This window comes from Salmo trutta, chromosome 16 (assembly GCF_901001165.1).
Source record: "Salmo trutta chromosome 16, fSalTru1.1, whole genome shotgun sequence".
NCBI classification, from domain to species: Eukaryota; Metazoa; Chordata; class Actinopteri; order Salmoniformes; family Salmonidae; genus Salmo; species Salmo trutta.
Genome location: NC_042972.1, coordinates 1,021,170 through 1,034,851, shown reverse-complemented (window position 1 = coordinate 1,034,851; position 13,682 = coordinate 1,021,170). Strand labels below are relative to the sequence as shown.

General features: G+C 46.4%; 1 protein-coding gene across 1 annotated transcript in view; it reads right to left on the bottom strand.

The window, feature by feature from the left end:
• The window catches only part of fbln2 (fibulin 2), a 117,803-nt gene extending 106,116 nt beyond the window's left edge, over positions 1–11,687 (bottom strand). Inside the window, exon 1 of the mRNA XM_029692719.1 lies at positions 11,558–11,687. The gene's annotated coding sequence lies outside the window, so the exon portion shown is untranslated. The remainder of the gene's footprint in view (positions 1–11,557) is intronic.
• Positions 11,688–13,682: the final 1,995 nt, after the last annotated feature.

The following is a 13,682-nucleotide window of genomic DNA, read 5'->3' as shown; positions in this document are numbered from 1 at the left end:
TTGGCCTTGAGCGTGCCCTCGTAGGCTCAATAACGACAGCACTGCCTGCGGATACATTTTGAGGCGTACACAGCCGGCCCCAGACTAAATGTTCCTGCATAGGCTCCAATGTGACCGCCCGCTTCAGCCTTACTGTGCCCACTCTTTCTGGCACTTCAGTCCCTTTCCATCTCTCTACATTAGCCAGCAGACGGAACAGTTTGTCATCTCCATTGTGTTCAGATGATGACATCTTCTCCCAGAAGTCACCAGTCGTCTTCAGCTCCCTGATGAGGTGTTTAATCACGTTGCTGCCTAGGATAAGCTCATCACGTTGGCCATCCACTACTAGAACAGGGACAGAGACACTGCTGCCATACACAGACAGATTCAATTCACACACACCTACAGGCTTGGTCTTCAACCCCCCGCAGCCAACCAACACCACTTCAGTTGGACTGAGGGAGCCACTCTTGAGCACACCTGCTTTCTCAAGGCGTGGCACCAATGTTGAGCTCAATGTGCATGCCATAGAACCGCTGTCAATCATAGCGCTCACCTCTATAACATCCCCCAGTAACACACTAGTATAGAAGAGTTCATCGTTGTGGAGCACTCTCTGTGTATTTTGCATAACGACTTTTTCGTTCGACTTGACTTCATCACAAACATTTGAATATACTGACTCTAGATCTACAACACTAACTGATTGGGGCACCTCACAAGGCCCAGCACTTCCCCCCATCCCGTGCGGGCCAGCTAGTTTTCCTGCCGCTGTGTCGTTGTTTGATGGAGCGACGGGAGTTACCGATGAAGTGCGAGGGCATTCTTGACGTCTGTGCCCAGCTGCATAACAGAGGAAGCATAGGTGGTTAGAATAACAATGATCCATTGTGCTGTGATTCGCATCACCACACAATTTGCATCGCAAAGACGGGTTCTCCCTTCTCCTGGGCCTCCCCTGGAAACGGTTATCATAGCCGCCTACAAGTTGCTGTGGCCTCTGCTCCAAGACCCGTTCAAGCATGCCAATCACCCGATCCAATGCCTCGGATGAGCCAGTTGTGGGCTGCTGCAAGGGGTCCGGACAGTTTGCAACAGCTGACACTGGCCTACTTACTTCCTGCGTCAGTGTGGTGACCAGTGGGGCCAGCCGCAAGGGACGTGGAGCCTTGCACTTCCTCTGGTACTCCTCCAGCCTGCCATGGACCTCCGCAACCGTCCACTCATGCAATGGTTTGCACATGAATATCAATGACAGCTCTGGGTTCGGACAGTGCTTGATGAACATGACAGTCAGAACACGTGATGGATTGTCTAGCTCCTTGTTCTGCCTCTTCAAACAGTCCTCTGCCACCTCTATGGCCCTGTTCAGTCTGATCCAGTAGTCAAATGGAGTCTCCCCTTCCATTGGCAACGTAGAATAAACATCAGCTAGGGGCATGTCGGAGTTGACTGTGTCGCTAAAGTGACGCTTCAGAATGTCAAAAACTGGTCTAGGGCCCTGGCTTAAGTCAACTGGGTTACTGCGAAGGCTCACTCTTACCACGTCACGTGCCCGCCCTGACAGTTTACCCAAAACTTCATCTGACCTCTCCTGCCCATCATAGCCCTTCCTCTGCATGTACGCCAACAGGGTCTCCTCCCACTCATGCACTGTGCATTTCTCTGAACCATCCCCCCTGAAACACACTGGTTCCCTGACATCATTTTTCACCACTACATTTAGACTAGAGCTGGCCCCAGCCATGGTACCACCAACATAATCGACATTCTGTCCTACCCCATCTCCCATAGCCTTTGATTCCAAACAAGAGGCAATATTTTCACCTATGGAGTGACCTATCTGCTTAACAATGTCTGCCAGGAAATCCATAGAGACATCCTCCTTCCTAGGACTAGGTGAAACTGGCTTGAATGCACTGAGTTGAGGTAGCTCTAAATCATGTGGAAAGCGCACACTTGCCTGTGCAGTTGGCCTGGCCAGAGGTGTGGAAGCAACTGGAGAAATAGCTGCCCCCCTACCCACTGGCGGTGAAGGGTTAAACATGAAAACTCCCCTACCTCTCCCAAAACCTAAAAATATTGGTTTTTTTAATGTAAATATTTAGACCAAAAAAATAAAAAAATCACAATCAATATGAACAATTCTATCAAGTCGAAATGAACATAATCCACTCAAAACAAACGTTCAGTAGTAGATGTCTAACAAGACCAAGAGTCAACACAGAAAAGTAACAAGAAACGCCATCATAAATAGTTGTCGCCACCGTGTGGTAGAAAATGGCGTTGCCCTCACGTTAATTGGCTTCGGAAGGTTACTAGCATAACAGCACAATTACATCACTAAATAATCATAGCATCACCACATACAAGTAATAACCAGTACATTATATTTCCCCCACTCACTCATGCTACCAGGAGCTTCCTGAGAATTCCACTTGTGCAGAAAGCGAAACCTAGCCCTCTGGCGTGCATCAGCAACCACAGTACTACTTGAAGCCGGGTCTCGGATCCCTCCACGTGACGTCCGGCGAAAACAAGAAGACGAGTCACGGCACCAGTGTAACAGATGTATATCGTACTCTCCTTGCGTTGTGTTTTCTCCTAATAACTCACATCAGCCAGTGGTCCCAGTTGAGCATCATTTATTCCTGTTGTTAAATGAGAAACAGCACGGTAGTTGTGCAGGGCTTAATGATACTGATGGCTGTCGATGGCAAAAGCCCTTGTATCACATTTTCATACTGGGCTCACAAAATACAAAAATACAATACAAAATATAACATGTGTAAATACCTGTTGTTAAATGAGAAACAGCACGGTAGTTGTGCAGGGCTTAATGATACTGATGGCTGTCGATGGCAAAAGCTGTAGCATGAAGACAACTGTGTTAGCAGTGGGCTTATGTGACCATTACAACGGTGTATGCTAGCTAACACTTATCTACAGCAATCGTATGCCAAAGCACATTCCATAAAGCCCCTCAATCCCTAACAGGTACCATATACCCACACATGTATAAATCAGTAACGTACAGCAACCTTGTACACATTGTAAAATATAAAATATAAAACAGTATTCAGAACGTGACCTACCCCTTGCATCACATTTTCATACTGGGAAGACCTGACGTTCGCGATCTCCCCCTATCTGCAAGCGGGGCCAATCACAACACACCTTATTGTCATCAGTTGAACCAACCAATACGAATGCTTGAACATTAAGTACACATTGCTTTAGAGGCAAGTGGAAACATAACCAACCCTGTTACACTCAGCGTGAGGTAATACAGTAGGGGGGAGTGCTGCTCAGCGTGAGGTAATACAGTAGGGGGAGTGTTGCTCAGCGTGAGGTAATACAGTAGGGGGAGGTGCTGCTCAGCGTGAGGTAATACAGTAGGGGGAGTGCTGCTCAGCGTGAGGTAATACAGTAGGGGGAGTGTTGCTCAGCGTGAGGTAATACAGTAGGGGGAGTGCTGCTCAGCGTGAGGTAATACAGTAGAGGGAGTGCTGCTCAGCATGAGGTAATACAGTAGGGGGAGTGTTGCTCAGCGTGAGGTAATACAGTAGGGGGAGTGCTGCTCAGCGTGAGGTAATACAGTAGGGGGAGGTGCTGCTCAGCGTGAGGTAATACAGTAGGGGGGAGTGCTGCTCAGCATGAGGTAATACAGTAGGAGGAGTGCTGCTCAGCGTGAGGTAATACAGTAGGGGGAGTGCTGCTCAGCGTGAGGTAATACAGTAGGGGGAGTGCTGCTCAGCGTGAGGTAATACAGTAGGGGGAGTGCTGCTCAGCGTGAGGTAATACAGTAGGGGGAGTGCTGCTCAGCGTGAGGTAATACAGTAGGGGGAGGTGCTGCTCAGCGTGAGGTAATACAGTAGGGGGGAGTGCTGCTCAGCGTGAGGTAATACAGTAGGGGGAGTGCTGCTCAGCGTGAGGTAATACAGTAGGGGGGAGTGCTGCTCAGCATGAGGTAATACAGTAGGGGGAGTGCTGCTCAGCGTGAGGTAATACAGTAGGGGGAGTACTGCTCAGCGTGAGGTAATACAGTAGGGGGAGTGCTGCTCAGCGTGAGGTAATACAGTAGGGGGAGGTGCTGCTCAGCGTGAGGTAATACAGTAGGGGGGAGTGCTGCTCAGCGTGAGGTAATACAGTAGGGGGAGTGCTGCTCAGCGTGAGGTAATACAGTAGGGGGGAGTGCTGCTCAGCATGAGGTAATACAGTAGGAGGAGTGCTGCTCAGCGTGAGGTAATACAGTAGGGGGAGTGCTGCTCAGCGTGAGGTAATACAGTAGGGGGAGTGCTGCTCAGCGTGAGGTAATACAGTAGGGGGAGTGCTGCTCAGCGTGAGGTAATACAGTAGGGGGACTGCTGCTCAGCGTGAGGTAATACAGTAGGGGGAGGTGCTGCTCAGCGTGAGGTAATACAGTAGGGGGAGTGCTGCTCAGCCTGAGGTAATACAGTAGGGGGAGTGCTGCTCAGCGTGAGGTAATACAGTAGGGGGAGTGTTGCTCAGCGTGAGGTAATACAGTAGGGGGAGTGCTGCTCAGCGTGAGGTAATACAGTAGGGGGAGTGCTGCTCAGCGTGAGGTAATACAGTAGGGGGAGTGCTGCTCAGCGTGAGGTAATACAGTAGGGGGAGTGCTGCTCAGCGTGAGGTAATACAGTAGGGGGAGTGCTGCTCAGCCTGAGGTAATACAGTAGAGGGCGCTTCTCAAATGTAATGTTTTAAATGTTCTCCACACTCTCGTTCTCACAAGAACGTACTCGAGAAAACGTACTCGAGATTGCACTCAGAGCATGAGAGTGTGGAGCACGGTAGTATGCATATTGAGAAACACCGAAGGAGTGGAATGTAAGCAGAAGTCTGGTACTCAGGCTAGAATGTCTCTACAGTAACCAAGAAGTCTGATCTTGACATCTAGCCACTTAGCTAGCAAGTTAGCAAACCAAATGCTTAGCTGGACCCCTGTGCTGGACATCATTTATTTGACACATTTTTTATAGTTATACTTAACTTGTAATAAGCAGTGGGGTAGCTCGCTGCCTCTGCTAAGCAGGGGTGCCTCTAAACCCCCACAAAAATATAATTTTTTAAACAGTATTGTCTGTTTTTTTGAAATACCGCGGTATACAGCGTAAATGGTATATTGCCCAAGCCTACTGCTCTCTTCTACTCTGAACATATAGAAACCTGCTCTGTACTCATTTACTCTCCAGACCACTCTGTACCCATTTACTCTCCAGACCACTCTGTACCCATTTAGTCTCCAGACCACTCTGTACCCATTTACTCTCCAGACCACTCTGTACCCATTTACTCTCCAGACCACTCTGTACCCATTTACTCTCCAGACCACTCTGTACCCATTTACTCTCCAGACCACTCTGTACCCATTTAGTCTCCAGACCACTCTGTACCCATTTACTCTCCAGACCACTCTGTACCCATTTACTCTCCAGACCACTCTGTACCCATTTACTCTCCAGACCACTCTGTACCCATTTACTCTCCAGACCACTCTGTACCCATTTACTCTCCAGACCACTCTGTACCCATTTAGTCTCCAGACCACTCTGTACCCATTTAGTCTCCAGACCACTCTGTACCCATTTACTCTCCAGACCACTCTGTACCCATTTACTCTCCAGACCACTCTGTACCCATTTAGTCTCCAGACCACTCTGTACCCATTTAGTCTCCAGACCACTCTGTACCCATTTACTCTCCAGACCACTCTGTACCCATTTAGTCTCCAGACCACTCTGTACCCATTTAGTCTCCAGACCACTCTGTACCCATTTACTCTCCAGACCACTCTGTACCCATTTACTCTCCAGACCACTCTGTACCCATTTACTCTCCAGACCACTCTGTACCCATTTACTCTCCAGACCACTCTGTACCCATTTACTCTCCAGACCACTCTGTACCCATTTAGTCTCCAGACCACTCTGTACCCATTTACTCTCCAGACCACTCTGTACCCATTTACTCTCCAGACCACTCTGTACCCATTTAGTCTCCAGACCACTCTGTACCCATTTACTCTCCAGACCACTCTGTACCCATTTACTCTCCAGACCACTCTGTACCCATTTAGTCTCCAGACCACTCTGTACCCATTTAGTCTCCAGACCACTCTGTACCCATTTAGTCTCCAGACCACTCTGTACCCATTTAGTCTCCAGACCACTCTGTACCCATTTACTCTCCAGACCACTCTGTACCCATTTACTCTCCAGACCACTCTGTACCCATTTACTCTCCAGACCACTCTGTACCCATTTAGTCTCCAGACCACTCTGTACCCATTTAGTCTCCAGACCACTCTGTACCCATTTAGTCTCCAGACCACTCTGTACCCATTTAGTCTCCAGACCACTCTGTACCCATTTAGTCTCCAGACCACTCTGTACCCATTTACTCTCCAGACCACTCTGTACCCATTTAGTCTCCAGACCACTCTGTACCCATTTACTCTCCAGACCACTCTGTACCCATTTACTCTCCAGACCACTCTGTACCCATTTAGTCTCCAGACCACTCTGTACCCATTTAGTCTCCAGACCACTCTGTACCCATTTACTCTCCAGACCACTCTGTACCCATTTACTCTCCAGACCACTCTGTACCCATTTACTCTCCAGACCACTCTGTACCCATTTCCATTTACTCTCCAGACCACTCTGTACCCATTTACTCTCCAGACCACTCTGTACCCATTTACTCTCCAGACCACTCTGTACCCATTTACTCTCCAGACCACTCTGTACCCATTTAGTCTCCAGACCACTCTGTACCCATTTAGTCTCCAGACCACTCTGTACCCATTTACTCTCCAGACCACTCTGTACCCATTTACTCTCCAGACCACTCTGTACCCATTTACTCTCCAGACCACTCTGTACCCATTTAGTCTCCAGACCACTCTGTACCCATTTAGTCTCCAGACCACTCTGTACCCATTTACTCTCCAGACCACTCTGTACCCATTTACTCTCCAGACCACTCTGTACCCATTTACTCTCCAGACCACTCTGTACCCATTTACTCTCCAGACCACTCTGTACCCATTTAGTCTCCAGACCACTCTGTACCCATTTACTCTCCAGACCACTCTGTACCCATTTACTCTCCAGACCACTCTGTACCCATTTAGTCTCCAGACCACTCTGTACCCATTTAGTCTCCAGACCACTCTGTACCCATTTACTCTCCAGACCACTCTGTACCCATTTACTCTCCAGACCACTCTGTACCCATTTACTCTCCAGACCACTCTGTACCCATTTACTCTCCAGACCACTCTGTACCCATTTACTCTCCAGACCACTCTGTACCCATTTAGTCTCCAGACCACTCTGTACCCATTTACTCTCCAGACCACTCTGTACCCATTTACTCTCCAGACCACTCTGTACCCATTTACTCTCCAGACCACTCTGTACCCATTTACTCTCCAGACCACTCTGTACCCATTTAGTCTCCAGACCACTCTCTCAAGGCCCATCCTGCAGACCCCCTCCAGACAGAAGGACTTCTGAGTTCTAATAGAATATCATCACCAAGGAGACAGCTGACATTAGAACCATGATTTCAGGAAAAACTCAGTAACCACGGCTGCAGGGTTTCATCTGTATTTTTCCTCTATATTTATTTTAGCATACAAATAAAATGTGAGTTGATTTTATTTGATTTGCAGCCCCAGTGAAAGTCACAGGCAATTCCTTGGCACACAAAGGACATCAGGGATTCCTTTCCTCTCCCTCCCTCCATCTCTTCTTTCCCCTCCCCTCCCAGTCCAGCTGATTTCTGATTACTCCCTCATGTCAACCTGATTCAGCCAGTCTGAGCCAAGGGAAGGGACATACCTTCTGTATGGTTCTGATTCCTGATTACTGCCTCATGTCAACCTGATTCAGCCAGTCTGAGCCAAGGGAAGGGATATGCCTTCTATCTGGTTTCAGACACATAATGTCTTTGTTTTAATGACCTGGAGATGAATGGTACATTTGTCTTGAGGATAGGCCAACTAGTGATACATGGGTTGACTCATAACTCTCAGTCCCCGCGGATAGAGTCATGAAATATTGTGTGGATGAAGGGCGGGCAGGTTGAATAAAGAGAAAACAATACCTTTAAAAAAAATACATAAATGTATCATTATTGTGTAATTTATATCTATAGGCTACATGGAGGTTTGTCATTATTTTATGCTATCTGGCATTAGTGCATCGGCCTGAACGTCAGAGCCTAGCTGTACCTGAGCCAAACAGCCAATCCCAAAATGCTTTTGGGAACGGGCAGAAAAAGTTAACAATCCACAGAGACAAAAAGGACAATATCAGAGTTTAATTCAATAAGAGAAAAGCTGTGAAAGGGAGAGTTGAAAATAAAGAGAAGGGAGGGACAGAAAAGTAACAGTTTGGGAAAGAATTGGTAAAAGAAGATAAAAGGTTACGTCATGTGTGATGATTGTGAAGCACTACATATTCCAGTCACAAGATGGGGACATCAAGAGAACTGTAGCCTACTGTTCAGATGCCATGTGAGAGGTTATAGACCTACAGTCAGTGTCCAGATTTCAGTTTCCATTTAACCCCTTAATATATAGTACAGACTTCTTCCTGTAGAACTATCAGCTCTACTGATGCTATCTAACTGAGCATTGGCATTCTCTCCAGATGCTGAAAGAAATAAATCATATTTCTCTACTCCTGTTCTTGGGAACAGGAGTAGAGAAATATGATTTATGCTCAGTTAGATAGCGTCAGTAGAGCTGTTGTCGTTATCAGCATCATAAAAGCTGACAGTATTTAAAACCAAATAAAATATGCATCCAAGCCAAACTGAAATCTTATCAGAAACATATTGGGTTGTTTTCACAGCTTTCCATTTCCTTAAAAAATTGGACATTTTGCGCAATTTTTTTTCACCAGCTAAGAGTTATTGCATTTTCTCCCCGGTCCCTAAACGTCTTTGCTCCACGAAGGAAGCAGAGATGACAGAGGAAACTTTACCGATGTCAACTGTATAGACATAGTACCACCACAGTATGAGTCATAATACTCATAAAACCTAGCAGTCAAAAAGGGAAATGGTTCTAAATCGTTTTTCCACCATTCATTTTTCCCATAGGAACACTTAAAATAAGGGCTGTGTTTCATGTAGGCTTACCCTGACGTTTTGATGACCATATAAATCTCTCTAGAAAGGGCCTCCTGAGTGGCGCAGAGGTCTAAGGCACTGTTTTGCAGTGCTAGCTGTGCCACTAGAGATTCAGGGTTCAAGTCCAGGCTCTGTCGCAGTTGGCAACGACCGGGAGACCCATAGGGCGGCACACAATTGGTGCAGCGTCGTCTGGGTTAAGGGAGGGTTTGGTCGGCAGGGATGTCCTTGTCCCATCGCGCACTAGCGACTACTGTGGCTGGCCGGCGCAGTGCATGCTGACGTGGTTGCCAGGTATACGGTGTTTCCTCCAACACATTGGTGCGACTGGCTTCCGGGTTAAGTGGGAATTGTGTCAAGTAGCAGTATGGCTTGGTTTGGTTGTGTTTTGGAGGACGCACAGTCCGTATGGGAGTTGCAGCAATGAGACATTTGGATACAACAAAATTGGGGAGAAACCAGGGTAAAAAAATGTAAATGTCTTGGACAAGGTGACTTTACTAATTAGCTGCTAATGTGGCTTTCATAAATCCCTGCTAGTGTTAAATTGAATGGGAGTTTGCAGGGATTTGTAGTTTTGAATGATGTCTACTTTGATGCTAATTAGCTTTTTCGAATCTGAGAGTAAATAGAGCCGAATATATTGATAAAAGTCACCTTGTCCGAGAGACGTCAAAACATCATGCCAGGGTAAACCTACATGAAACACAGACCTTATTTTAAGTGTTTCTAAAATCCCTTATCTGAAAAATAAATGGTGGAAAAATGATTGGAACCAATTCCGTTTGACCACAGTGGCCTGTCTAACGTTGTCCCACTCCACTTCAATGACTGCGAAATTGCTGGATTTTGGCAGGAACTGGAACAAGCTGTAGTACACATCGATCCAGAGCATCCCAAACATGCTCAGCGTGAGTCATGTCTGGTGAATATGCAAGCCACGGAAGAATGGGATATTTTCAGCTTCTAAGAATTGTGTCCAGATTCTTGGAACACGGGGCCGTGCATTATGTGGATTTAAATTGCCACTGATAAAATGTAATTGTGTTCATTGATAAAATGTAATTGTGTTCATTGATAAAATGTAATTGTGTTCATTGTCCGTAGCTTATCCCTGCCCATACCATAACCCCCCCACCACGGGGCACTCTGGTCACAATGTTGACATTAGCAAACCGCTCGCACACACAACACCATACACGTGGTCTGCAGTTGTGGGGCCAGTTGGACACATTGCCAAATTATATAAAATTACCTTGGAGGCGACTTATGGTAGAGAAATGAACATTCAATTCTCTGGCAACAACTCTGGTGGACATTCCTGCAGTCAGCATGCCAATTGCACACTCCCTCAAAAGACTTCTTGATATGAAACACTTGTTAGGTGGATGGATTGTCTTGGCAAAGGAGAAATTATCACTAACTGGGGATGTAAACAAATTTGTTCACAACATTTGTGAGAAATAAGCTTTTTGTGAGTATGGAACATTTCTGGGATCTTTTATTTCAGCTCATGAAACATGTGACCAACACTTTACATGTTGCATTGATATTTTTGTTCAGTGTATAATTACAGAAGAGAAGCTGAATATATCTAATTACAGACAAGTTGAGCAACAAATTGCCTGCCAAAATGTCGGAAATTATAATCAGAAACATATCTAAATCAGGCAACAAAAAAATGCCCCCTGTCAAAAAATATATTTCTGACATCTGATTGCAGCCTAGAACACATTTTCTATATTAGCGGGTTAGAGTCTGGTGCGGGCCTCTGATTTCCACTTTATCACATATAGTCGGACGGTTGCTGACGGGTTACTAGCAATTGCGTGCAGAAACAAACAGCTGACCTGCGCACCTCTAAGGCCTACAATACACCATAACCAACAATTCATATCCTGGTCAAAACTCTTGATATTAATTGTTGCCAATCAGTTGCATATTTTGCAACAACGTTACACAGTAGAGTCCGCATTGTAACCTATTGTTGTTGTGCTACTGCTTTCACAGCATTGATTTTGTCTTAATCTATTGTAAATATATATATAAAAAAAGCTTGGACAAGGGTCATAAATTACTTGTTCTCCATAGATGCAATACCTCTATACATGGCTTTCAACGACCTGTCGGGCTGGAAAACTATCGGGCTGGAAAAGTAATTCGCGTTATTTGAATTCAGGAAACAAGAGTTTAGCACTTAGCCAAGACGTTTTCTAACTCGTTGAAAGACTTTCATTCATAGAGTCGCTAAAGCAGGTAAATTCAACTGTTGATGCATTTCTGTGACAGGCGCAGTTTATGACACACAAACCATGACATTTTGAAAGTGCAACAAATATCCACAAAAGCGCGTCAGACTATTCACAATCCTTTCAAAATAACGGTGAAACTGTTATTAAAGCATTACCTTGGCTTCCACGCAAGGCCATGGGATTGAAGAAAATAGGCTGCAGTAAAATCGCTGGTTAGTACAGGACATACCGTCCGAAACACCGCTGCTCTCTGAGTAATGTATCTCTCTCTGGCTGGACCTCTGCTACTTGATTCATTCAAAGGGGAGGTACAACCCTTTCTGAGTCCTCACGGACATACCCCTCTACCTCTCCACTGACTGTCCCATTCACAGACAAACCTAAACAACGGCCCGGCCCGCCTTTACGGAAAGGTCTTTGATCATTTTTTTAATAAAATGATAAAATAAAAATAAATGGCATATCCCTGTTTAAATAAATAAAGTATGTTTTGTGTTGTAACAAACTGGCGTTTAGCGTAACAAAGAGGATTTCACAATGTGCTACTCTGAAAAACGAAACAAAAGAACACTGCAATTAATTTAAAATCTGGATAAATAAACAATGATCTATAATGCTGTTACAGTAATGTAAGTACACTACAGTACACTTGATCAAAGATTGGAGAACCGCCAGGCCTTTGCTAACATACATACATACATACATACATACATACATACATACATACATACATACATACATACATATATATACCCACACCACCCTGCCCAGACCACCCTGCCCAGACCACCCTGCCCAGACCCACCTGCTCACATCACCCGGCCCAGACCCACCTGCTCACATCACCCGGCCCAGACCCACCTGCTCACATCACCCGGCCCAGACCCACCTGCTCACATCACTTTGCCCAGACCCACCTGCCCACACCACCCTGCCCAGACTACCCTGCCCAGACCACCCTGCCCAGACCACCCTGCCCAGACCCACCTGCCCAGACCACCCTGCACAGACCCACCTGCTCACATCACCCTGCCCAGACCACCCTGCCCAGACCCACCTGCCCAGACCACCCTGCCCAGATCACCCTGCCCAGACCCACCTGCCCAGACCACCCTGCACAGACCCACCTGCTCACATCACCCTGCCCAGACCACCCTGCCCAGACCCACCTGCTCACATCACTTTGCCCAGACCCACCTGCCCACACCACCCTGCCCAGACCACCCTGCCCAGACCACCCTGCCCAGACCACCCTACCCAGACCCACCTGCTCACATCACTTTGCCCAGACCCACCTGCCCACACCACCCTGCCCAGACCACCCTGCCCAGACCACCCTGCCCAGACCACCCTGCTCAGACCACCCTGCCCAGACCACCCATATCTCCAGCGCACACATCACTCTCCGCCACATAACCTCAAACTGCACCATTTAGTTTCTCTCTGTCGCCCACACACTTTCAACATTTGGATAATAAAGCATTTGACCGTCGTGTTAACGATGGAAGATTGGTTGATTTCCAGTTAAGTATACGTTTTTTCAAGATGATTGGTGAGAATAGTATCTAAGCGCATCCTCACATGCCATGTCTTGAAAAAAGTACATTTACATTGTAATAGTTCTTGCCGGCCAACTTTCTAACTCCGCCCATAACTCTTTGCCCTCATAGCATTCCCAGAAGCCATGGATTATTGAGTCATTGTTAAACTGAACAAAAATATAAACGCAACATGTAAAGTGTTGGTTCAATGTTTCATGAGCTTCATGAGACATTTTCCATACACAAAAAAAAGCTTATTTCTCTCAAATTTTGTGCACAAATTTGTTACATCCTTGTTAGTGATCATTTCTCCTTTGCCAAGATAATCCATCCACCCAACCGGTGTGGCATGTCAAGAAGCTGATTAAACAGCATGATCATTACAGAGGTGCACCTTGTGCTGGGGACAATAAAAGGTCACTCTAAAATGTGCCGTTTTGTCACACAACACAATGCCACAGATGTCTCAAGTTTTGAAGGAGTGAGCAATTGGCATGCTGACTGTAGGAATGTCCATCAGAGCTGTTGCCAGATAATGTAATTGATTGTTAATTTCTCTACCATAAACCGCCTCCCAATGTCGTTTTAGAGAATTTGGCAGTACGTCCAACCGGCCTCACCACAGCAGCCCAGGACCTCCACATCCGGCTTCTTCACCTGCAGGATGGTCTGAGACCAGCCACCCGGACAGCTGATGAAACTGTGAGTTTGCACAACCAAAGAATTTAGACACAAACAG